Raw genomic sequence first — 27,030 nt, forward strand, 5'->3', positions numbered from 1 at the left:
TTATTTTATGTGAGTTTAAAACTTTTAGGTTTGAGTTTTGTTTTTTTTTCTTTTTCCTTTGTAGATCTTCTTGAATGTAGAGGCAAGATACTCTGAAAAAAACTCTTAGAATGCTGGTGAAATAGTGAATTGTTTCAAAAATACATTAAGCTATTTTTCTTCTAAATTCTTAAATTTTTTTTCTGATGCAGTGTTCTGCATAAGAAAGTTGCCTTAAAAATAAATAAATAAAAAAATGTGGACAAAGCCTGGTATTCTCCTCTTTGGCTGCCTCACAAAAGAGCTACATAATCCTCTAAATCCTACTTTACTCTGTGGATCAATTGATTCCACTTTCTACTCCCATAAATAGGCAATCTGGAAATTTGTCTTTGAGACGGATATTTTGAAGCTTGTTCTTCTAGTGATTTGCAATGTGCAAAGACATCTTTTGGGTTTTTTTTTTGAGAAAGACAACTAATAATGATAATATTTTCATAAAATTACTTAGAGAAAATTTAAATAAGCATTTTCTAGAAAATTTACCAGATTCCATAGCCATTCTAAAAAAAAATCTCTTCCATTTTTGCCATTGCTTTCTTCTCTTATATTTACTTTTCTGGTTCTCCCTCTGCAATGACTAATGGCTAATGTTTCTATGTTCTTAAGTTCTTTCTTTCAGGTTTCATAAACTAAAAGTGTTTGTCTGTTTTTAGTTTCAGCTTTTACTTGAGTGAGGTTTATGTTTGAAATTCATCTTAATCAGATGTTAATTTTTAGGTTAGGAATGAGATTTTTATTTTTAATAGCCTGGCTTTTAATTGTGTCTTCTGTAGGCAAACAGATTAGTTATCTAATGTTGGTCAACACTACTACTGATATAGTTTTGTTTTAGCTCTTCTGCAAAAGCAGCACTGGCAAAAGGGTTTGCTCAAGCTATAGGTTATAACTACCAGGAGGTTTTACTACTGTGAGCATACTGGTAAAAGTAGACATAAGTAGCTGCCTAGTTTTGGCTAGGCCTAAAATGAGGATAATGGTAAACTGTCCTGCATTCCATGTGTATGGGCTTTTTGTTTGTTTATGTTACTGGTGTCTGCAATACCTAGATTTGCAGTTGATTTAGGATTTTGAGGCTTTGTGTTCTTTTCCATTGTATGCACTATTCTGTAAAATACTATAATTATTTTTACCCCTCTGGTGGTGATTTAGTACAGGAAATAACATCTGTTCCTGCTGTGTGTGTTTTCTTTTTCCTTTCTTTCAATATGAATGTAACATTGTGTTTTTTCAAGCCAGATTTTACTATCTGAGGTCATGCTAAAATGAACCCCCTTTGAAACTGTGTTAGCACAGATATAAAATAGAAAGCTAAATACTCTTACTAGTACATGATAGATTTATGGTTTATACCTATGTATGTTGATCAGACAGATCTCTATAAAATATTTTTACTTTATGTATACTTTTACTACCTTCAGAAGTAAATGTGAAAATGTCAAATGTAAAGTTTGCAGTGTTAGATATTGTATTGGCTGGAAGTCATCCCATAAATTCTCATAGACTGTTTCTAAACTTGTTTTATGAGCTGACTGACTACTGTCTTCCCTCAAAACATTTTATGGTACTTTGTGATTATTTTTTTCCCATTCTTTTAATTGAAAATATTGTTCAGCTACTTTATAATATGGTTCTAGGAATAGCTGTGGACCCTTTATCATGACCTTTGAAGCACAGCCATAATGAAATAGTCTGGTTCAGCAGCTACTGGTTCATGACCTCTTCCCCAGCAAAGGCTTTTTCCAGTTATTGTCAGGAACTTACACAGATAACAACTTTAAATTCTCTGTTGCAACACATGCATGTGTGATATGTGTTACACTATACTGAAACTGTATGCAATTTTAAAGCCACTGAGTTGTTCTTGATATTTTTATATGTATAAATTAGTAGATTATCATTTTACACAAGCATTCATTTCAGACTTAAGATAAAAATCTTTCTTATTTGACTTGCAGGTATCTCCATTTTACTGATATCAGAAAAAAGTGACTCGTTGGCATCCATTGGGAATCCTTCTAGCCAAAGGTAAGAATATTTTCTGACCAGTAACAAATATATTTTTAGTCTATTTGTAGCATAATCCTACCTTTTAAATAAAATGGCAGCTGTGCTACTGTCTTTCTTGATGTTTGACATCTCGCCAGCTGAATTTCTTTGGGATCTCTAAAGCATCTTAACAAACCCATAAGAGAATCATTTATATGGCTCAGCATACAAGTGAAGTTCAGTCTTTTTTTTTGACCTGTAACTTGGCAGATTGCCTCTCATTAATATTGAAGCGTATGGTACAATCACTTTGAGGCAATACTTATTATACAGCTGCTGTTATACATAAGGATGATTGCATTCCTTAATGCATTGGATAAGACCAAAATAAAATCATAATTTTGATGATTTGGAAATTTTTTGCTTAGTCTTCCTCTGGAAAAGAGTTAGTATGGCCAGAAATAGCATAATACACTGAAAGAATGTCCTTTGTAAGGGCTAGTTAGGCTGCTTGTAGAAAATGCTGAGCCTACACTTGCCCAAAATCCTGACATCTTGATCTTTTCTGCAACAGGAATAAAGAGGTGCGGTTATCTTCCTATAGCTCCTAACTCTGCAAACTCCTTGATCTAGTTCAACTAGATTGCTTTATAGTTCTGTTGTATGGCTCAGGTTTAAAAATACTTCGTTTTGACTTAACATAATCTGTCATTTGATGAAGACATGTTCCCTGCAGCACAGTGCAGGGATTTCACAATTTTGCAGCTGCTGTAGGAGAAAGTAGGAAAATAAAATGCTGAAGACTTTTAAGAGAAGCTCTCCAAATTTTTCCACTTAAATGTTACCACTGAAGTTACCCTTCAGTGGGTATGATAGGAAAAACTGTTGTACTCATGTTCCTTCTTTGTATGTAATGGGCAGATTTGGAGGCAGATTGGAAGCTGAGTCCCTTCTACCTCCTTTCTTCCTAGATTAATATTATTAGGATATGATCAATGTGAAATCAAATTGGGTTAAAAGCAGACACAAAGATGTTTTAGGTAGGCTGCTAATTTTTGTAGTAGTTGCTTTTTCTCTTTTGTCTTTTTATATTTTTGCACAAAGCACAAAAAGAAGGTATTATATACGTCTATACATAAGAAAATAAATTCATATTCTGAGAAACTAGTCAAATTTGGCATTTTTCGTGATTATCACAACTGAAATGTTGGGGTTTTTAAGAGTAGATAAGATTTATATTAACAGACAATAAATGTATATCATTATTAAAAAAATAAGTTACGCTTCATGTTCTTATTGTATTCATCCTAATCTCTTAGTTTCCAATCTTTTCAAGCAAAATACTTCTGACGTAAACACAGTGCTTCACTACTGTGTGATCTTTAACATAGGAATAATGTAAAAGATCATTATTGAAACTGGTTAGAAACTTCTGTTTTCTGACAAAAATTATATTTTTTTTTTCTGATATACACCTATTTGGGGGCAGGAAAATAAAACTAGAATATATTTAGTTCTCTTTTTGTTGTTACTTTTAATGGAACTGTCCCCAAATCCTTTGTTTATAAATTCGACACGAAGCTATGTTTGCCTAGGAGGCAAACTAAGCTTGTAAAAGCTGCTGTTCAAGCATCTGATGTCCATGGTGGTGGCCAGCTTTTCTGACTAGGCTGCATCTAGTGTGAGGCAATAGATTTTGTTCTCACTGAGCCAGGTATAGTCATGCAGTGCCTCCCATTGAGAGCCACCTGCAGCATAGAGCTACCTAACTAGAGGCCAGCTGAACATGGGAGATAGAGTAGGGAGAGGGTAGCATTCCTAACAAACAGCTGCATGTGAGGTATCCCTGGCTGTTGAAGATACAGGATAGGGCTGTCATTCCATACTATCTCAGATGTTCCAAATGCAGGCTTGAAGATAATTTCTGCTTTATAATACTCTACATACAATGCAGTTTGTACTTTTTATTTTTCCAGTGTGGCAGTTTTTTGTCCATGTCATATTGATGACACCAGTAAGAACTTTTCTTTCCAACTAGTTTTGTTTCCAGGAGAAAAAAAAAAAAATGCTGAAAGAGGATTTGATTAAAGAAAGAAAAAAAAAAACCCACATTTATTATGCATTCAGAGATTTGTATGAATTAAGATAACTGCTTTTGGATTGTACAGGTTTGTCAGTTTAATAGAAGGATAATAGATTTAGGAGGGTCTGAACAATTGACCTTCCTTGCCAGTGGTTTGGCATGGCTGGCTTATATTTTAATGCAAGAAACAAAATTGAACTTTCTGTCCAGCCACCTGAGCCCCTCTGTGCACTACTGCAGCACTGAAACTAGGTGGATGCTTAATAGCTACATGCTACTGTTTATCAGGTTTTAAGTGGCTGCCTTTGCTCCCATCAACTTAATAGTTTCTTTCCCTGTCTCATCTAAGTCTACATTTTTCAATAAATGGTATGTTCTGTAATATGAACTGAGATCACCAGACTCCTGTGTTACTGAGCCTGATGGAGCTCTGCTATATTAATGGTAGGTTAGAACATACCTTGGAAAATCTTACCTACTACTTTTCATATCAACTGTTTTGCTTCAGAAGTAGACTGAGAGGACAGTATTGCAACATAATTTGGATTATGTGTTGTTGATAAGATCTGCATTTGAATAATACTAATTATGTAGTAAATGGGAACTTAACAGTGATAGTCTAGTATTGTATGAGAACCACTTCTGTTATTGCATTGCTTTGTGTTTTGGCTGTATGGTTAGCCAAGGCATAGTAGCTGTTTAAAGAAATCTGGAAGAAACTGAAAAATAGGATTTGTAATCATCTTTTGCTCTCTTTCTGTGGCTCAAAGAAATAGGGCTTGTAATATAATGGTGCTGCAAAAAGAATGAGGGTTGCAGATGTCTAGCATGTGCTGATATATTAATGAGGTGCAATGTTTTTATTTTGTAATTTGTGAAGTATGTATCATGACGAATATTGCTGTTTACAGATGGGAGAAGAAACTAGCAAACTAGTGGTTTGCTCATTCATGAACTAAAAACACATGGATCATTATTTTTGGTTTGCTTTTGTTCCATATATTCTGCTAAAACACTTATACCAAAATAATTCTCTGGGTATAGCTTACAGTTATGGCAGCACTGGTACTGATTAGCGGTTTTGGTAACCCTGATTTTAAAATGTATAAGCCTAGAGTATTTTGTAGACTTTAAGAACTTAATTTTATTTTTAACAAAAGGTAAAAATAAGTCCACCCCTCTTCACCTTTAACTACTGATAAACTGAACAACTAGCTCCTGAATCACTCTTCCTTCCACATTTCCAATAGTTATTGTATAGGCACATACATACATGGGACAACTTAGCTTTAAGTTTGATATTTTGGTGGTATATTTGTGACCTGGAAAAGGACCTGCTTCTAAAATATTAGGTATTTCTGCGCGTTAATGAAAAGCTAACTATTGAGAGTTTGTGTTGATTGTTCTGTCTACCCCTGTGTAATAACTATGTAGTTTGTGCATAAACATACAGTGTTTTCAGAAACTAATGCAAGAAAAGAATATATAGCAGTAAATTTGATCCGGTAATGCATGTATATTGTGATACAACTTTTTCATGGAAAACATGGTATGTATTTGGTACTAAGGAAATTGCTTTCAGAAGATGAACTATATTAGACAAATCACAGAATTGCTGAGGTGGGCAGGCACCTCTGGAGATCATGAACTCCAACCTCCCTGCTTAAGGATAGTCAGCAAGAGAATATTGGCCAGGGCCAAGTTCAGTTATTGTCCTTTCCTTGTGGAAAAGATGCTCTGATCTTAACCATTCTAGTGGCACTTTGCTGAATTTGCTCCTGTAATTCCTTGTCTGTCTTGTACTCGGGAACCCAGAGTACAGCACTGCAGATGTGATGAGGATATGGTGGTGGAATTTTAGCTCAAACCAGTAAGTGAAAAATAACTAGCTAGAAATGCAGATAGGCACATACCATTTTTGTCAATAGTGATGTAATGTATTCAGTAATTCTGTATGATGTCTGATTTCTCAAACATCCCTTTTCAAGCTCCAGATTGTTACCCTTTTATTTCTTCTGTGAAAAGAATTAAAATATACTTGGGTATAAATAAAATATTGAGCTGCTTTATTTTTCAAGGCATGGTGTACTATATTCTTGAGTTGTGAAGTGGTACATAGTCATAGTAATTCTTTCAGCTGTCACCTGGGTGGAAAGGTCATGGGTAAGTGATCCAATGTTTTGTTAAAAAGTTATTAGATCATGTAGTACAAAATACTATTAATGCCATAGGTTGGTTGTTTTTGTAAGATCATAAAAATCTGCAGAGCTGGGCTTCTCAGTCTGATTCCTCCCTGTCATAAATCTAGCAGGACTTTCAGTTCAGGCAAGGGGCTATTTTGGTTCCTAAAGAAAGCCAGCTGAAAAACCCACCTGTGCCATGTTAGGTTTCACTGCACAGTGCTTCACAAAGTCTGTGGTTCTGGGAACATTTATTAGTTGGCTGGATCTGTCCGTTCAGCTTACTGAAGCTTGGAAAGTAATGGGACACTCAGACATTCAAATCACTCTAAATAGCAGAGATAACAGTAAGAAGCACTAGTTGACCTTTTGTGAAGGCATGCATTATTGGTGAGGCTCACCAACAGTGATGTCAAAGAGGATTAACATGCAACTTAATAAAATGGAAGAGCTTACTAATTTGTGTTTTGTGCTAGTGGATTTGGAGAGGGCATGGGGGAAAAAAGAGGGAGCATTGCCAAGTTGTGTATAAGGAGAGGAGAGCCAGAGTCATGAGCCGGAGAGTGGTGAGTCTTAGAAGTGAGAGAGATGGCTAATTTCAAAATATTGGGAGAATCTGGTGGAAAATCTTCTTTCCCTAATACTCAGCAAATGCAGTAATTTCTCTTTGAGGAAGAGGCAGATGCACCACTTGCGCTAACTAAAAAGATATAAGAAGAAACAACGAATTCCCTGATAACCAAATAAAAAGAATTGGAAGTAAGTTGTTGGGAGGGAGAGGGGAAGGATGCACACTATCTTAAACTCTTAATTCATGTAATCTAATTTATTTCAGTAAAATGAGTTGCGTATTGTTCTTTTATACAAAGTGAAGGATTACAATAAATTATCTTAAATTAAGTCCTGTGTTTCTGGCTCATGCAGAAAAAGATCTTTAATGAAGTATTTGAAATAATTAATGATTAATGCAAATATTTGAAGATAAACTAAAGAATGGGTCAAAAACATATCCTATGAACTTGGTTTTGGTTGGTACCAGAGCTGTGCAGGATGAGTGGGAAGGCTGGAAAGAAGATCTATGCATCTGTGAAGGAGCGACTTCTCAGGGAAAACTGGAGAAACAGAACATGCAATAGAATGGGAAAGATGAGAAACTAAAAGAATACAAGAATTGTAAATGGATCAGGGAGAACCAGAACTGGTCTGGAATTAAAGCTGGTGAATGATGTGAAGGGCAACAAAAAACCTGCTGCAAGTATATAAGCAGTAGAAGCGATGCTGAGGAAAATACAAGCCACTCATGAATGGGGTAGGGGATCTGACAACAAAGGACATAGAAAAGGCTGAAGTACTCGCTATGTTTCTCACCTTGGTCTTCACTGCTAAGACCGGCCTTCAGGAATCCCAGAAAGTGTGGAGCAAGGAAGATTGATTGATCCTCAGTGGAGGAAGATTAGATTAAGCAATATTTAAACAAACAGCATAGAGAAGTCAGTTGGACTTGGTAGGATGCCCCCATGAATAGTGAAGGAGTTGTCTGATGTCAGTGCAAGGGCACTCCTGATTTTCTCTGAGAGGTCATGGCAATTTGGAAAGGTTTCTGAGGACTGGAGAAAAGCAAAGGTTCAAGAAGAATCTTGGAAACCAAAGATGGATCAGCCTTGACAGAGCTGTGACAGATCGAGTAATCGTGGAAGGTATTTCCAGATACATGAAGGACAAGAACATGACTTGGAGCAATGAGCACGAATCCACAAAAGGAAAATCCCACTTAATCCATCTTGATAGTCTTCTAATATGAGATGGCTGGCTTGGTCAGTGAGGGGAGATAGCCTTGATAAATGGACAGTGAGACAGACTGAAAACTGGCTGAACTGCCAGACTCGGAGGGTGGTGATCAATCCAGTGGGAAGCCAGTTACTAGTAGTGTACCCTAGGGGCCAATACTTGGTTCAATACCGTTCGTTGTCTTCGTTAGTGATCCAGATGATGGGACTGTGTGCGCCCTCAACAAGTTTGCTAGTGGTACAAAACTGGGAGAAGTATGTGATATCCCAGAGGGTCAGGCTGCCATCCAGAAGGAGCTTGGCAGGCCAGTGAAATGAGCAGAGAAGAACCTCCTGAGTTCGATAAAGGAAATTGCCAAGTCCTACAGCTGGGGAGAAATAACCCATGAACCAGCACGTACTGGAGGTGAACTGTCTGGAAAGTAGCACTGCAGAAAATGATCTGGAGATCTGGGTGGGCAGCAAGTTGAACAAGCAATGTGTCTTTGTGGTAAAGGTGGCTAATGGTGTGCATGATAAAGAGTGTTGCCAGACTGCGTGGAGGAAGTGGTCTTGCCGTTGAGCATGCTTGCAATTGTCCAGTTCTGGGTTTCCCAGTACAAGAAAGAGAGGGACATACTGAAGAACACCCAGTGCAGGTCACAAAGAAGGTTTAGGAACCAGAGTATCTCTCATACGAAGTGAGCTGGGGCTGTCTGGCCCAGAGAAGTCTCAGGGGATCTCATCAATGTATAAATACTTCAGGAGGGTGTAAAGAGGATGGAACCAGGTTCTTTTCAGTGGTTCTCGGTAACAGGACAAGGGGCAATGGGCATAAAACTGAAATACATGGAATTCCATCTGAACATATGAAAAGACTTCTACTGTGAGGGTTGTTAAACAGGGAGCAGACTTTCAGGAAAGGTGGATTCTCCGTCCTTGAAGATATTTAAAACCTGACTGGATAAGGCCAAGAGCAGCCAATCTGTCTGGCTCAACTTGAGCAGGAAAGTTGGGCTAGATAATCTCCAGCAGTCCCTTCCAACCTTAGATATTTAGTGAGATTCTGTGTGACTCAGAAAATTTATAGGAAAAGGTGAGAAACCGATGTGTGTTTTCCAAGCAGTAAAAAGCTAGAACATAGTGATGAATTCTATGAATTAAAAAGATTAAGTGAAGGTCACTTGCAGCTCTCTTTTAATCAAGTTGTAGGGAAAATGCTCAGGTTGTTAATTTCTTGGTTAGTTAGCTCATGGAGCATGGTAATAGACGTAAAAATTTTTTTCAAGTACAGTTCATTAAGGGGTGGTGGTGGTAAAGGCTTAATGAGGTTTTGGAAGCATTTTTTCAGGGTCAGACCAGATCATCTGAAAGAGAACTATCAGTGCTTTGAATTACGTGAGACTGGCTGTGCTGTAATATTTTTATCCTGTCTATGGAATGTCTAAGTTTTTGTTTTCAGTGAATTTTAGTCTTAAAATATCTATAATATGATACGGATGACCTCTTGTTATATTTGGTCTTCTCTTGGGTTGCCTGTCACATCCACTCCTATCTAAAAAATGTAGCCAGCTTAAAATAATCTCTTGCAGGCTGACCTGGTCTGGTTATTAACCCAGAACACTCTGAGCCCTGTCCATTTGTGAAGATGGGGAGGAGTAAAGAGGGCAGGAGGTGAGGAAGCATCTAGTTTCAAAATTAGAAATCACACAAGTACTCTATTTGTTCTTCCTCTAAAAAGTCATTAATTTGCTATGAACAGTACTTTGTAGCTTTTAGCTGTTAGACTTTTTGGAGGTTTTTTTTCATCTTGCCATCTCACTTTTGTCATTTAGCCTAGTAACCTGGTTTGCTGCCCTGCCAAATTCCTCCTTACGAATGGAGTGTGTACTGCGTCATGCATGGCAGCCTGAGAAGGGGAAGGAGTACAGAATTTTCCCAGATCCTCCACTTCATCTAGTTTCCTATTGTATACAGTTATTTTGTTTCATCTTATTGCAAATGGGAAAAAGTGATATGTATGGAAAGGAATCATGCTTTATAAAAATAAACAGGAAGATTTTATTCTGCAAACGTCTTGAGATTTCTCTGTCATCTTGTAAGACCAGTGACATTAACTGCTCTGGACAGCTTCAGGAAGGGCAGGGCTACATGCTGGCAAATGCTGAGGATCAAAGTCCTCTGCAGGAACAAAGTTTTCTCAAAAATATAAACTAAATTCGTAAACATTTTTCAAAGCAGTTATTTCTAATAGGAGCAGGAACACATGCTTCCATTTCTTGTACTTTTTGTTAAGCATATATACTGTCTCCTTCAAAGAAAGGAGAGGTTCAGCCTTTTCTGTATGTGACATCCTTCCTTTTGTCATTTGTCTCTTGGAGATTGTAGAAAAGTGATCTTCATTATTGTTAATGATGATAACAGCTAATTATGTTTGGGTGACTGACAGATTAGATATAGACTGCCTATTTCTACTTTGCCTGTCTTTATTTTTCAGTTGGCTGCAAAGCAGCATTCACAGAATTCACTTAATTTCTCTTACTTAGTGATGAATGTTCCTATCACATCATGTTTAAAAGCAAGATACAAAGAATGTGACTTTGTTTTTTGACTGCTTTCATCTTTCCCTAAAGTAGGTTGGAGGGTTTTTTTTTTGTTTCATTTTTGTGTGTGTGTGGGTTTGGTTGTTTTTTTTTTTTCTTTTTTTTGGTTGGGTTTTTTTTTCATTCTTTTGGTGTTACTTTTTTTTTTTGTAAGAAAAGAATAAATAGAAATATTTCCTACTTATTTTAGCAATTCAGAATACACCTGTAAATCGATTTCTTTGTGTCTTCTGTTTTTTCCTCTTTGGCAAGATTTTTTTAGAGTTTTGAAGGGCAGAGTGGGCAGCAGGTTCAATTCAAAAGTGTTTTCTAAGGAGCAGATAAACTGATGTCATGGTCTAGCCCTTTTGCTTTACATATGCTAATTAATAGATTACGTTTGGCTGTTGGTAGCTTTGTCTGAGGAGGAGTGTGGGTTATATGACAGCTGTATGCATTTCAGCTAACTTGATCTCCAGGGCAGCCAGCATTTATGGTACTTTTAGACTTAGTAAGGTAATCCTGGGGCTCTCTTACTTTGCATTTGATATACTTTGACTTTGAAACAGTGTTCTTACACTACACAATAGAAATAAGTGTTTGAAATACTTCTTCTCAAACAGGTTAGCGTATTTGACCACGATTGATTTTGAAGTTACTACAGTGTGGTGTCACTGCATGAGGTAGAGAAGAAACTTCTTGTGTCATAGGTTTATTACTACAATAATGAGCTGTTGGGATTGACATTTTGTATCAAGGTAAAGAATTGATCTAACTACAAAGTTAAATTGAAAGCTATTATTTAATGTTAAGGTTTTTTTTTCCTTTTGGCAGGGGGTAGCGGAGTGTCTCTTTTAGGAAGTAACTGTGAAAATGTCAATAAAAATTGGCAGACTGCATACTGGAATTATGTTGACAAGTGTGTTTTATTAAATAAGATTCTTTTGTCTTGAACCTCTATGTTTATTTTCTTTTTGCCTTTTTTTGTATGTTTGTTACTAAGGTCACACAGGAAACTAAAACAGAATTCTCCATTGTGTTAGGTGTATTTGGCTTGCTTTGAGGTGTTGTGTGCATAGTTTCTAGAACATATACTGAAGCAATTATTTCATTGTTGGAAGCTTCAGGTTTCCTGGTTTGACAAAAGTGAACTAAAGCACAGTTTGAAACCAGATACATTCATGACAGAGGAACAACATGACAGTTGCCAGTAGAACAGCTGCAAGTCTACAGAAAGTATAGGGCCTAGCAAAGTTATACCTGTGACTATTTCTGAAGCAAAAATTGAAAACTTGGGGAGTATTTTAGTGCTGCTATGTTGCAGGGTATGTTTAATAGCTTGTTGCAGAGATACAGTTAGTTTCTGAACTTTCAAAGTTATCATCCAGAAAAAATTGAAATCTTCCTTTTAGTTCAAGGAGATTAAAACTTAAAAGTTAGTTTTAAAATGAAATTGAATAAAGGCAGCTATCTTAGAAAGATCTTGTAGAAACATAATCAAATACTCCGTATGGACATAAGGACTTGTTCCAGTTCACATGAGGTATACACCTTTGTGTGGAGCCCTGTCAGAAATAATAGTCTTAGAGTGCTGGGATAAAATGAGAGTTCAGTCCTGGCAAAGCCTCCATAATGTTTTTGTTTTTCTTTATTTTTTTTTTTGGGGGGGGGGGGTATTTATTTATTTATGTAATTACTTTGGTTCTGATTGAAATAGGAATAAATCTTAACTAAACTGAATTTCTTTATATTTCTTTCACCAAAAGAAATCAGTGCCTCATACTAACTCCCACAGTGTTTCTCTATAAGCTCAGTGGATGGGTGATGGGGGGCTTGTGTGAGAGGGTATTCTGTTGGGATATCCATTCTACTGTGTGCCCCAAGTGTCATCCACATGCTCCCTTTTCTGGGTCTTTATCATTCTTTTTCCTCTTTGTTTCACTTACTAATGCAATACTCTCCCCTGTCTTTTATAAGACAATAAATAATTGTCTTATAATAAAATAATAAAATAATTGTCAAACAGCTTCTTCCCTTCTGCTTCAGTTGAGCCTCGTTGGTTATGCACACATGATCCACGTTAGTTGCTAAAGAAAACTGAGCTTAGTTGGCACATGAAACCTTCTGGCCCTACTGGTGCAGTCATTTATGTCTGGTATGTATTTTAGGCATATGTGTTCTTATGCCTCCTAACCTGAGAGATCAAGCAATCCAGTCTTGCTCAGGCCACGGGTAGAAGGACTGTAAAACTGATTTGTCTGGGATGTTGCTTAGACTTGGAGGGAAACACTGGTAAGGAAATTGTGATTTTAATCAGAATTAATTGCTAGTGCTTAATTTAATTGTCTAATCCTATTAAAAAAAAATTTCTCCTGTAGTTCTCTTTATAGTTAGTTTACTTTTTCCTTCCTCTTTTTCCCTCCTTCCTCCAACTTCATGTCTGGACTGTTAACATATAACTTATGTTTTCTTACTGACAGATTTTATTTTATTTTTTCTTCCTTGCTCTTTCTGACTTCTAAGTGTCAGCTTTGACTAGAATATACTTACTGTCTCCTTTCAACCCCTGATAACTGTGCTGATTTGCATGCAGACAGCAACCTTCATTATTCTGATTCAAGTGTTACCACCTTGATGCTCTGCCCTTTTTACATCTCTTTCAACTATATTTAGCACACTGCTAAACCAGTGAAGATTTTACTAAAATAGTTTTTTACTTGTGTTTACTTCTCTAGTCAGCAGAAGTAGAGCTGAGCACATTGTAGGCAGATGTTTCTCTATGTTTAAATTACAGAATATGTTGTAAAATGACTTTTTCATAGCACGGAAGGGGGCCTTACTGTTGTCCCTTGCCTCCTATGAAAGCTGCGTTTGAGCACTTTAAGTTCTTGTGCTCTCTTACAAAAGATGTCCTTACAAAGGCAGGATAGAATTGTCTATATGTCTTCTGTGGACAAAACTTTGCAGCTGTCATTCACAGTTATTCTGAGGCATCCATGCTACCTTGTTTAGTCAATGGTTATGAAATCTACTTATTAATTGAATTAGAAGACATCTGATTTTGGTTCATGTTTAAAAAAAATCTTTCAGTTGACCACATATGTGGCCTGTCAAGTTTCCTTCTCTGGAAGCAAACATTTCCAGAAAAGTACTGCCTACACGTTCATTTCCCAGACTCAGGATCTATTTCCATTGTCCTCTCTACAATTGTTAGATGTTGATGATAGCTAAAACTGGGAATATATTTTTTTCCTGTTTCATGAATATTTTGGTTTCTAAGTGTTTCTGTATTTGGTGAGGATGAAGTGGAGATCTGAAAACTTTCCTTTAAATGCTTCCGCACTTCAGAGCAGCCAGTTGCTTGGTGTTCGTTGTGGCGTTGATTGCTGAGGTTCTGTTTTGTAGACTGTCGTGGTTTAAACCCTAGCCAGACAGCTTGTTCACTCACTCCCAGTGAGTGGTGCTGGGCTGAGAGCAATCGAGCCCCCTCGCCCCCGGGGCTCTCCCCTTCCCCGCTCCCAGAGGAACGGGGAGGGGGGTCGAAAGAGTGCAACTCCCACGGGTTGAGACAAGAACAGTCCAGCAACCAATGTACAACACAAATCACCACCGTTGCCACCAATGACAGCAATGATAAGAGAAAATAACAAGGGAAGAGAATGCAACACCACCGGCCAAAAAACGAGTCCCACCCGGAAGCCCGTGTCCTTCCGGGTAACTCCCAGTTACCCCCCACCCCGGCCATGACGTGCTGTGGTATGGAATACCTCCCTGGCTAGCCCGGGTCAGACGCCCCGTCTCTGCTTCCTCCCGGCTTCCCCTCCTCCCTGGCAGAGCATGAGCCTCACAAAGTCCTTGGTCAGGGTAAAACATCACTTAGCAGCAACCGAAAACATCGGTATCACCAGCACTGTTCCCAGGCTGGAAGTCAAAGCACAGCACTGCACCAGCTACCATGAAGGAGAAACATGACTGCTACTGCTGAACCCAGGACATAGACTTACTGCAGTAAGATTTAATTTATTTCCCTGTGTTAAGCAGAGAAGTGAGAACTTATTTCTTACAAGCCTCTCATATTGCAACACAACAGGAATACATGGTTATAAATGTTACTTAGAAAACAAGCTGCAAATTGGACAGACTGTAGTAAATTTTTCTTAATTAAAATAACTTCTTTTTCTAGGAACAGAACACCCCAAAAAACCCAAAGCCAAACAAACAGAAAAACCCCACGAACAAACTAAATCCCAACACAAACACTACCAGCAAAAACCAAACTCAAATTCAGTTCCTTCAGAGTATTTCAGGGTAGGAGCATAGTTACCGTGTTGTAATGTGTGGCTGCTCTGGAATTTTTTTCTCTATTTGTACTTCAGTTCTACAGCCTTCCACAAAGCTGCTTTTCTCCAGCGGACTCAGAATTTTTATGTTAATGTGCACTCTTTCCCTTGTCACTTCACACTGTCAGTGGGGTTCTATAGAGTTCAATGGATATAATGCCTGTCTTGTTTAGCTTAAACACAATATGCTACTATAGTAGTTTTACCCAACTTTTTTTTATGCGCAAAGCAGTTTTCATGGTGTATTGAATTCTGTTGCGTTCTAATGTAGAGTCATTGTGTGTGTAGGAACAATTAATCACATATAGGTAGATTGAATTCATTTTTATGTATGTTTTTTAATAAAGTGCATTCTTCTAACTTACAAATACTGCTGGTTTATTAAAATATATTAAAAATTAAGAAATTCAACAAATACTCTTTCAAGTTATATCTTGTTTGAGCACCAAATATGAAAAGAATTGTTGCATTTAGAGGACCCATTTATTGGTTTTCAGTTATTAATCATTTTTGTCTTCGTAGAAAGTTCTAATAATGCTGTAAGACAACGTTAAACTACTGATGCATTTTTTAAAAGTTAACTGTTTAATTTAGTTATAGTTAGTTTAAATAACTTGCCCTAGTTTACGTAGTTGGAAGGGAATTAGATGGATTCATTACTTTACATTAGGTGAGTTGACAGGTATGTCGGGCAATGTGCATGGCCTTACAGCAGCCATAATGTTAGCTGCTTATACAGTCTTTGAAGGAAATTATGTTCTTGGTGAAAACGCAGCAGTAAAGAATGTTTCACTTCTAGAATTCTCCCTTGATTGGTTCCTGCATACAAGAAGGTCCCTTATGTGCAGCTGGTATTAGAATGAGTCCATTCAAATAGGAGAGACATTTTCATCTGAAATTGGGGTGGGTTATCAAAGAAGGCAAATGGGGAAGGGTCTGTATTCTACCTGAGAAATTTGTCTATAGATTTGCTTGTGATTTTTTGCAAAGGCTAAAAAGACGGTCTGCTGCCTCTTGCTAAGACTAATTTTGTTTGTTCTATCTAACTGACGTTTAATGGTGAGGTATAATATTTGGCTTAGTTTCAACTATTTTAGGATTTCCATATTGATTATCAGAATGGAAGAACTGATTGACTCATGAATTGATAGGCCTTTGCTTCTCTTATGTTTTAATCATTTCTCTTATGTTTTAACAGTAAGCATAGACACAGCTCCACTTTTCATTTAACCAGTAGAAGATTTGTTTTGTCTGGAACACTAAATCTAGTCTTTGTTATTAAAAGTTATTTTTGAAGTGTCTTTAGCAAGAAAAAACACATTGCTCCTTTTTGTTAAATCATAGAATCATAGAATCATTAGGGTTGGAAAGGACCTTAAGATCATTAAGTTCCAACCCCCCTGCCGTGGGCAGGGAGACCTTATGCTAAATCGTATCACCCAAGGCCTCATCCAACCTGGCCTTGAACACTGCCAGGGATGGAGCATTCACAACCTCCCTGGGCAACCTATTTCAGTGCCTCACCACCCTCACAGGAAAGAATTTCCTCCTTATATCCAACCTAAACTTCCCCTGTTTAGGTTTTAACCCGTTACCCCTTGTCCTGTCACTACAGTCTCTAATGAAGAGTCCCTCTCCAGCATCCTTATAGCCCCCTTCAGATACTGGAAGGCTGCTCTGAGGTCTCCATGCAGCCTTCTCTTCTCCAGACTGAACAGCCCCAACTTCCTCAGCCTGTCTTCCTGGGAGATGTGGCAAAATAATACAGCGTTTCCATTTCATCTTCAGGATTCGTTCTTGCATTCATAACGTACTTCGATCAAGAACAGTTATTTCAGTTATTCTTTTGATACAGGTATTATGTTCCAATTGCTCAAAGTATTTTGTGGCTTCACTATGCATCTGTGAGGTTTTTACATAGTAATCTTAGTGTTTAAACTGAAACATTAATTGAACACTTTCATGTGGCTTTAATCAATTTCTGAGGTATTTTGTTATTAGTATTTTTTAATCAAAGGCTAAATATTTTTAATATTTCCTCTAAAAATAATAGCTGAAAAGTGAAATAGATTTTAAAAAATAATTTTAGTTTAAAAAATTGTGATGTAGTACTACAGGCTAGTATACATTGTTTTTCATATTAATGTCTCAATTTATCTATACTGAAATAGTGTAATTTGGGATCTGTAAGATCTTATTTGTGTCTTCTGATTTTTTTCACTAGGTTGTCAGGTTTTGTAATTGAAGAAGGGCTGCTGACAGTGTTCTCTGGGTGACTGTTCCTTGGAATTTTCTCTAGGCTATTTGAAGTAGCTTATTTGCTTACTTTAAGGCCACGTTGAAGTACATATTTGTTTTGCCTTGGTTTTGACAGGAGATGGATTGATCAGCACTCAAGTATAATGCATGGTATTGTTAAATGTTGAGCATAGGTACAGACCCTCCTTAGTCAATGGAAAAGAAACAACAGTTAAATGATCATGCAAAATACTGTAACTATGGAAGTCCCATAGCTCCTTCTGGAAAGAAGGATGGAGGAAAGTAAGGTAACGCATGCTAGTCGTGGTGTACAGTGTCTCATTTGATTGTCTTGAATACCACAAAGATGCATCTTGGTAGAATAGAAAGGACTGATGAATGATACTTTAGTAAGAAGAAGAGAATATGCAGGGGTAAAGAAAGCGACAGTAAAGGAACAGTAGTGACATCAAAGAGGGCAAAGCATTCAGGTGAGGAAATTATTAGTAAATCTGCAGAATGAAGTAGAACCTGAATATTTCTAGATAAGAAGGCTGAACCAGAAATATACTTTTAAAGTCAGCTGAGCTTAAATGCTATGTTGGAAACCTGGACTTCTATCGGGGTAGTAGACCTTGGAAAGGAAAAGGATATTTATAAAAGAGGAAGAGAGTGGCTTGTGGAAAGACAATTATGTAGGATGTTTCTTTGGATTTCAAGAGTTGTAGGAGACTGAACTTACCAGGACCAGACAGATCACTTGTTACCCACAGATGATTTTGAACAAGGGGTCAGATTAATTTCCAGGGTGGCTTTAAGCACCAGTAAGCAGAAACCAATTGATGTGGGTGCAAAACAGAAAGCATATGTGGGTGTGTGGGAGCTTTCGGTTGGTGATTAGCAAAGCTGCTAGCTTTTGCTGTCTCCATAATTGCCTGCAAGTTAAATAAATGGTTGATGACATCCATTACCATCCTAGTTTTGCCTGGCATCTTAATTTACCTTATTGGTCTGTTTGCATTCTGATAGCTATGCCTGAATAGCTGTTATCTGTGATGGAATCAAATTCCAGACCAAAGGGTGTCATGGTCCTAACACACTTAAACTATCTGGCTTGTTTTCTGTGAAAGGAGCATTATGTAAGTGTCTGAGAAGGCAAAACGTTGCCTGAATCAGATATGATTTGTTGACTACATGGTTCCTAGTATATGGAAATAGAGAGGAGAGGAAGCGGAGAAGCACGCAGCATCCTCAGGATGTGAGATAAAAATAAGAGACTCAGAATCCTGCATTAAAAGGAAAACACTGTAGTAAATATGGATGGGAGTTGTATCATGAGAGGCAAAGAATTCCTCTTGTATGGAGCAAACATGGCATGCAGATGCAGACTATCACTTTTATGGTAAATTAATAAATCCCTATAATGAAAGGAAAGCTGTATATATGTTATTTGTCTTTTAAACATAAATTTGCACAATGAAATCTTCCTAGTGAACTGTGGACAACCTAATCAGTGATGTGATGAAAGGCTGCTATATTCTGAAACAGCAACTCATGAGACTTTGGCACTTTTTTTGCCCTTCAAGGCTTGGCATTTTGGAGAGAAAATATGAGCAGGTTCCTGAATAAGACTAATAAGAAAAACTGTGCAACCTTCTTTCAAGTGGAACGACATGGTTCCTTAAAACACTGTTTTAGTGCATCCCCTACATCACCAATCTCAGAACAGTCTGCTACAGTTCACTGATTTGTCACTGCCACTGCAGGCCACACGGAATCAAACCTTCTTGAAATGCAAGTAGCCTTCAGTTTTTCTAAATATGTCTTTAGATGATTACTTAGCAAGTTTGCACCCCTATGCTTTGAACTATGCACTTGCATAGAAACATAAGCATTCACTAAAACTCTGGATATCTTTGGGGCTGGATTTTTTTTGTTATTTAAGTGAAAAATAATTTATCACAACTGATAGTAAGGCCCTGACTATTCTGATTTTATTGCCTTTTGCATTACAAAAGACAGTTTTTGTAGTCGTGCAAGATCATGCTTTATTCATGTCAGTGGAAATAAATATTAACTTATTGGATGGATATTCTAGTGCATCTTTAATTGCCTTGGTTGCTTGGGTTTTTGTTTTTTGTTTTTTTTTAATTATTCTTATGTACATTTATTTGCTTAAAAATGTAAAAAAAGCTGAGAGATTCTGTAGAAAATGCTTTATGAATTACATACATAAGAATACTTTTCTTAAAGGGTCATACATAATGTTGACACAAATAGCCGAGACCTTTTGCAGCAATTTATAATTTGTTGACAAATATGCTGTCAGAGTTCGGTTTAGGGGAAAATATTTCTCTAGACTATAAGGAAAATAGGATTTATTTGATAATGTCCTGAATTTTGGGGAAAAATACTCTGGTGATTTTACTGATCAAGTAGGTGGGTATGCATTGAGAAGGAGAAGGAATGTATTTTACTCAGGTTATATGTCAAATACATAGTTTCTGCTATAATCTATTATGAGCTTTCTAAGAGTTGTAAACTTAGCAAATGTAATTGTTCCTTTCTAAATTCAGAATTTGAAATAAATTTGTAGTTTCTATAATGCAAATATCCCGAAAAAAAAGGAAGGTGTACACTGACACTGTATAAAAACTGTCCCAGAATTGTGCAGTCTGTATGAATGATAACCAGTGTGTTGGCTGACCAAAAACTTTCTGCTAAATCAAGGCCAATAATAATAAAATTCAGAGGCAGATTTTTACAATGCCTACACTACATTATTATGCTTGTGTGTGAACACTTTGGATCAGTTAATTATACCCTTCTATTTGAGCATTTTTATTTACATAAAGAGCAGAATTTGGTAAATCAAAATTCAGTGTCTGACTTATTTGATGGGGTGTTATGGAATCACAATTTTAAAAGCAAAAGTTGAAACAGAATTTGTCCTGTGAAAGTGAATCATTCCAGATGAATGTGAATTTATAATTAACATTCCCCGTACACACCAATAGTGAACCATGGTTATATTTCCCATACTTCCTAATAGTGTTATTTCCTATTAGTATTCAGAGATCTATTTAAAGGTAAATTACTGTTTATGAAATTACTCAATATTTCAATATTTATGTTTCCAAAATGTTTACCTTTTGGTTCTTTATCACAATAGCAGTACAGTTAGAAAGATACTTGTGATGGTTTGTAGTTACAGACTTGTATATCACCATAATCTTGCATGTGACCTCATACAAGGTTTGTGTTTGGTTTTTTTTTTTTTTTTTCAGAATCCAGAGAAAGAGGTAAGACTGAGAGTAGGGCATGGGGGAAAGTGTTGCAAAGAAATAAGATTTCTGATTAGTAAAAACTTATTCTAACGGTTGTAGCTTTTAAAATGCCCGTTTACTCCACTGTCGTCATGCTAAGAGTCAAGAAAGGCTTATAGACATTATATTTAATATCTCTCTAGCAGGAAGGAATACACTGAATCTGCATTCCTTAGCCGCAGTCATGATGATGATTTTGTCTGGAAAATTCATATATGCAACAGGAAGTCTTCTTTTCAATTTAGGAAAGTGAAGTCTTGCTGATCTGGCTCAGAATATTTGAAAGATGTGTTTTCTACTCTATAATTCTGAAGACAGTTATCTTCTTCCAGTTTAAATGAAAATATATGGCTTATTTTCTCAGCTGGACACTTCCAGAATGTTCTCTGAGATGTGCGTTAACTTATACTAAAGGACCATGGAACAATGATTGAGTTATCTTTTTTCTTTGTTTTGTTTTCTTTCGAAGGGGGAGCAGAAGAAAGTGTTCAGTAAGGTTTTCATAAAGCTGTTACCAATATTATTTCCCGTTACGACGCTTTTGAGTTTCATTGATGACAATTTTCTTAGCCTGACAGCAGCTTGATTCTAGATAAGATACCAAATTGTCATGGTTTAATCCCAGCTGGCAAGTAAGCCCTACGCAGCTGCTCACTCACTCTTCCCTGGTGTATGGGGGAGAGAATTGGAAGGGGTAAAAGTGAGAAAACTCGTGGGTTGAGATAAAGACAGTTTAATAGGTAAAGCAAAAGCTGTGCATATGAGCAAAGCAAAGGAATTCATTCACCACTTCCCAGCAGCAGGCAGGTGTCCAGCCATTTCCAGGGCAGCAGGGCTCCATCACATGTAGTGGTTACTTGGGGAGATAAACACCATCACTCCAAGTGTCCCTCCTTTCCTTCCTCTTTCTCCAGCTTTATGTTCTGAGCATGACACCATATGGTCTGGGATATCCCTTGGGACAGCTGGGATCAGCTCTGCCAGCTCTGTCTCCTCCCTGCTTCTTCTGCAGCCCCAGCCCACTCACTGGTGGGATGGGGTGAGAAGAAAAGGCCTTGACTCTGTGTAAGTAAGCACTGCTCAGCAGTGACTAAAGCGTCCCTGAATTATCAACAATGTTTCGGGCATAAATCCAAAACAGAGCCCCATACCAGCTACTATGAGGAAAATTTGCCTTACCCCAGCCAAAACCAGCATACAAATGATCACTGAACAGATGGCAGTGACTTTCTATTGCTATCAAGTTCTGAATTTGAGTGGACTGATGAAAAATGAAGAACAAATTCTGCTAACAACTCTCTCACTCCAGCTACTGTTCCTCTGTTTATATCTGGAATTATATGAAAAAGTTTGATTCATCAAAAACCAACTGTGATTCTACGAAGCTGTAGAACCAGTCTGTAGTTTGTCTGTCTCAGAGAAGCGCCTCTTTGTCCAAGCTGTATTGTTTGGTGCCAGGTGGTCCAGGCTCAATGGAATGTGCTTTGAAATGTCATGTATGAAGTTATGTGGTAACTACCCGAATATTTAGTGTATTTCATTAATATTATGATATCTGCTTTTCAAATTTACATTGAACATTTAAGAACAGTATTTTTTCTATGTAGTAAGACTGTATGAATTAAGTGCATGATGGTCGCCACAGGTTTCAGTGTCTCTTTGGTCTACATGGAATGTTGCTCTTTGGAGAGAATGGATAGAAGAAAGTGAAATTTCTGCTCATAGTAAAATATCTTCTTTAAAATGTTTTGATGGGAACCAAGGTCAAGCTAAAATATTTTCCATAAAAAGCCCCTATGAAAATAAATGCTGATATTTTCTTTTTAATTAAAATTTTACTTTAATCAGTCACTTCATTACTACTAAAAATAATTCAGGACTGTGACAACAGAGCCATTCTACTACCAAATGACATGGCATAAAACTTATTTCCTGTTGTACTTTCTTGAAAATGTAAGAAACAAAAGCAAAGCTAAATTTCTATTTTTTCCATAAAATGTGCCTCTTAACCAAACTATTCAGTATTGAGAGATCTCAGCAGACTATTCAGATTTTTTTGAACACTCCATCCGTTGTCATAGGTAATGTTCAATGTTTCGTTATTAATTACAGTATCACAGTGTGCTAGAGATTGGAAGGGACCTCGAAAGATCATCTAGTCCAATCCCCCTGCTGGAGCAGGAACACCTAGATAATGTTACACAGGAATGTGTCCAGGCGGGTTTTGAATGTCTCCAGGGAAGGAGACTCCACAACCTCCCTGGGCAGCCTGTTCCAGTGTTCCATCACCCTCACTGAGAAGAAGTTTCTTCTCAAGTTTAAGTGGAACCTCTTGTGTTCCAGTTTGTACCCATTACCCCTTGTCCTATCATTGTTTGCCACTGAGTAGAGCCTGGCTCCATCCTCGTGACACTCCCCCTTTATATATTTATATACACTAATAAGGTCACCCCTCAGTCTCCTCTTCTCCAAACTATAGAGACCCAGCTCCCTCAGTCTTTCCTCATAAGGGAGATGCTCCACTCCCTTAATCATCTTAGTTGCCCTGCGCTGGACTCTCTCCAGCAGGTCCCTGTCCTTGAACTGAGGGGCCCAGAACTGGACACAATATTCCAGATGGGGTCTCACTAGGGCAGAGTAGAGGGGAAGGAGGACCTCTCTCAACCTACTAACCACCCCCCTTCTAATACACCCCAGGATGCCGCTGGCCTTCTTAGCCACAAGGGCACAGTGTCCTGTCGTCCACTAGGACCCCCAGGTCCCTCTCCCCTACACTGCTCTCTAACAGGTCGTTTCCCAACCTATACTGGAACCTGGGGTTGTTTCTGCCCAGATGCAGGACTCTACACTTTCCCTTGTTATATTTCATCCAGTTATTCCCTGCCCAACTCTCCAGCCTGTCCAGGTCTCGCTGGATGGCAGCACAGCCTTCTGGCGTGTCAGCCACTCCTCCCAGCTTAGTGTCATCAGCAAACTTGCTGATAGTACACTCAATTCCCTCATCTAAATCGTTGATGAATATATTAAATAATACCGGTCCCAGTACTGACCCTTGAGGCACTCCACTAGTTACAGGCCTCCAACTAGACTCCGCCCCATAGACTACAACTCTCTGGCTTCTCTCCTTCAGCCAGTTCGCAGTCCACCTCACTACCCGATCATCCAGTCCACACTTCCTCAATTTAGCCGTGAGGATGCTGTGGGAGACTGTGTCAAATGCTTTGCTGAAGTCAAGGTAGACCACATCCACCACTCTGCCATCATCCATCCACTGTGTTATTTCCTCATAAAATGCTAAGAGATTGGTCAAACATGATTTCCCCTTGGTGAAGCCATGTTGACTGCCCCTCATAACCCTCTTATCCTTGATATGCCTTAAGATGGCACCAAGGACAAGGTGTTCCATCACTTTCCCAGGGATGGAGGTGAGGCTGACCGGTCTATAGTTACCCGGGTCCTCCTTCTTGCCCTTTTTGAAGACTGGAGTGACATTTGCCTTCCTCCAGTCCTCAGGCACCTCTCCCGTTTCCCAAGACTTGGTAAAGATGATGGAGGGTGGTCTAGCAATGACTTCCGCCAGTTCCCTCAGCACCCGCGGGTGCATCCCATCTGGACCCATGGATTTATGGATGTCCAGATTGCTCAACTGATCTCTAACCCATTCCTCATCGACTAAGGCAAACCGCTCCGTCGACCTGACTTCATCTAAGGTCTCAGGGGTACAGGGCTCTTCAGGACTGCCTGCAACAGAGTAGACAGAGACAAAGAAGGCATTCAGTAACTCTGCCATCTCTGTATCTTCTGTCACCAGGGCACCCATCCCATTCATCAGTGGGCCTACATTGCCTCTGGTGTTAGTTTTATCTGCCATGTATTTGAAAAAGCTCTTTTTGCTGTCCTTGACCCTTCTCGCCAGGTTTAATTCTAAGGAGGCCTTAGTCCTCCTAGCTGCCTTCCTACATCCTCTAGCAGCAGCCTTATATTCCTCCCAAGTGGCCAGCCCCTCCTTCCATGACCTGTAAACTCTCCTCTTCCACTTGAGCATACCCAGCAATTCCCTATTTAGCCACGCAGGTCTCCTGGGAAGGCATGTTCTCTTAGGGTTGTTTTCTTTTTTTTTGTTGTTGTGTACTTTTATGATGGGTGAGATTATTGAAGTAGAGGAGAATTTTAATAATGAAGTGGATTTAAGATCTTATTTCCCCCCTCTAGAAATGAACTAACTTTGACTTCTAGGGTGACATACCCATTTCTCATGAACATAAGTAGAATGAAAGTTCAGCCTTTTCTCAGTTATCACAGTCCTTAAAGTTTATGCCACTGAATCCACTTTGGAATGTCTGTTTCCATTGGGCACTAATAGTCTTATTAGTGATGATTTGTCAAAACAGAAGATTTTTGGAATGGAGTAGAGTTTGTTTCTCAAACTCAAGCTGGTTTATGCACCCTCTTTAGCTATCTCTGTCACTGATGGATGTATTGGGTGCATCTTTTGCTTTAAGGAGGCTCTTTCTTTCTACTTCAAAAACTTAGATGCTCTTAGAAGTCATATGCAGTATGTTTTCATTTGAGAGACTATTTCTGATGGAAGTAGCATTAATATTGTTCTGGTACTAAGTGTTTTGCTGTTGGGAGCTGATGCCCAACATACGGGTTTGTGAGGTCACAGCATGGAATCCGGGTAAGTGCTTAGGACAGTGCAAATAGTCTGCCTTCTCCAGTGTGAATACCGCAGGCTTAGTCTCTGCTTCTGCCTGAAGCAGCATTTTACTATGAAACACAGTTATAATAGAAACATAGAAAAGAACTTTCTTGTTCTGGCTACAAATGGCTTTGTTTGTTTCAAAAGCTGTCTTGAGTTACTGTGTCAGAATCTGAAATCTGCTTTGTGGAATGGGGAACCTCAGCTGTTTAATGGATTTATTATCTTTTCACTAAGTGGATGAAAAAGCTTTATTTTGGGCCTCATTGTAGGAGAATTATAAAAAGTGGAATTGCCTTTTACGATTTTCTGTGGCATATTGACCCTGAAAAGTCAAAGCTTGCCATCTTGTTCTCGCTTACTGAGCAATTTCTCCTCTTGCAGTACTTGACTGCTTATTCAACTTCAGCGAACCCTCTGAACCTGCTTCCAAATTTCTACCTGCACAGGTGAAGTAACAGTAAAAATGCTAGCACATCTCTCCTGTCAGCCTTTAATTAAAAAAACATGTCTTCAGATACCCCAGAAGTTTTTTTTGTTTGTTTGTTTTTTTTTTTTTTTTGTTTGTTTGTTTTGTTTTTTTTTGTAGAAATAGTTCCTGCCTGTAGTAACAGATATACAATTTAAATGAGAATACATGCATTCAAGCTGGAAGGGGTGATTCAACAATCAGTGGAAATATGACAATTTCTGAACGTGTAGACAATGCTATTTCTACTGAAGATTCAGAGGTTGTCCAGCTAGCTTGAGAAGACCACTGAAAATTACCTTTTTTGTTTGTTTGTTTTGAATGGACTTTTTGTCAGTGCAATGTTTCACTCTTGTAGCTGAATCATCTTTACTCTTCCAGAATAATTTATGCTCTGTCTAATCTAAGCTTTTTTACTGAGTAGGTTTTGTTAGCTGAGGAAGAGTACATGTCAAGCAATCAGATTTTTTTACTCCCTACTTTGTAAGCTCTTGAACTACAGTGAATATATAAGGATTTATACAAAATTTACTTGTGTTTATCTGCTGACTTTTTTTTTGTATAAATCTTGTTTATGACGTACTTGTGTTGTTATTTGTTGAAGACTTTTCATTCTCAAAGGTGAAGCTTCAATTAAAATTCTGTATTATCAGTATTTTTAAGGATAAATATATATGCAAGGAAAGTGTAATTACTGTGAAGTCTCGAAGGCACAGAGATAAGTGCATCTAAATACTTTAAGGTAGGGAAATGTCTTAAAGTCATCTGGCCTGCTATACTTCTTTCCATCCTGAAGGGCCTGCTATACTTCTTTCCGTCCTGAAGAGATAGTGTGCATGCATGTAAAATATGTTTTGGATGTGATTTTAGTCTCCCTGTAGAAAATAGATTATTTAATGCTCAGTAAGTAGGGCTTTTTTTGTTATCCTGCCCTTTGACACCTGGATTCATGAGCTGAAAGAATGAAAGGAAACAAAGACAGTTTGGGTTCTGTTTATTTAAAATTTTCTCGGGCTGACAGGTGTAGAGCTTCTGTTTGCAATTGTAGACTGCCCAAAACTGGTATTGGTTAATAATAATCTATGATGAGTTTGGTGCCCTTTTCTATAGAAGTTTCCTTTTTACCCCATTAATTACGTTACATTGTAGGCTTTACTATATTTTGTTATTATTTTAACTGCAGTTTCAGTTAAAAAGATCTAAACTGAATTGGAAGAGTAAAAATGAAAGATTCTCAGAGTGTCAGTGGTAGTTTTGCTATTGATATCGATATAGTTGTGATTTCCTTCTGCTGTTTTTTTTTGGTTCAAACTGGA

General features: G+C 37.9%; 1 protein-coding gene across 5 annotated transcripts in view; it reads left to right on the forward strand.

Annotated features, from left to right (window-relative positions):
• Positions 1–27,030, forward strand: part of SIPA1L2 (signal induced proliferation associated 1 like 2) — a 147,237-nt gene that overhangs the window by 27,820 nt on the left and 92,387 nt on the right. For all 5 annotated transcript variants that reach the window (XR_009969050.1, XM_062641710.1, XM_062641714.1 and 2 more), the window contains exon 2: positions 1,998–2,067. The gene's annotated coding sequence lies outside the window, so the exon portion shown is untranslated. The remainder of the gene's footprint in view (positions 1–1,997; positions 2,068–27,030) is intronic.

Source organism: Pezoporus occidentalis, unplaced genomic scaffold, assembly GCF_034315485.1.
Source record: "Pezoporus occidentalis ecotype Australia unplaced genomic scaffold, CSIRO_AGI_Poc_V1 ctg7, whole genome shotgun sequence".
NCBI lineage: Eukaryota > Metazoa > Chordata > Aves > Psittaciformes > Psittacidae > Pezoporus > Pezoporus occidentalis.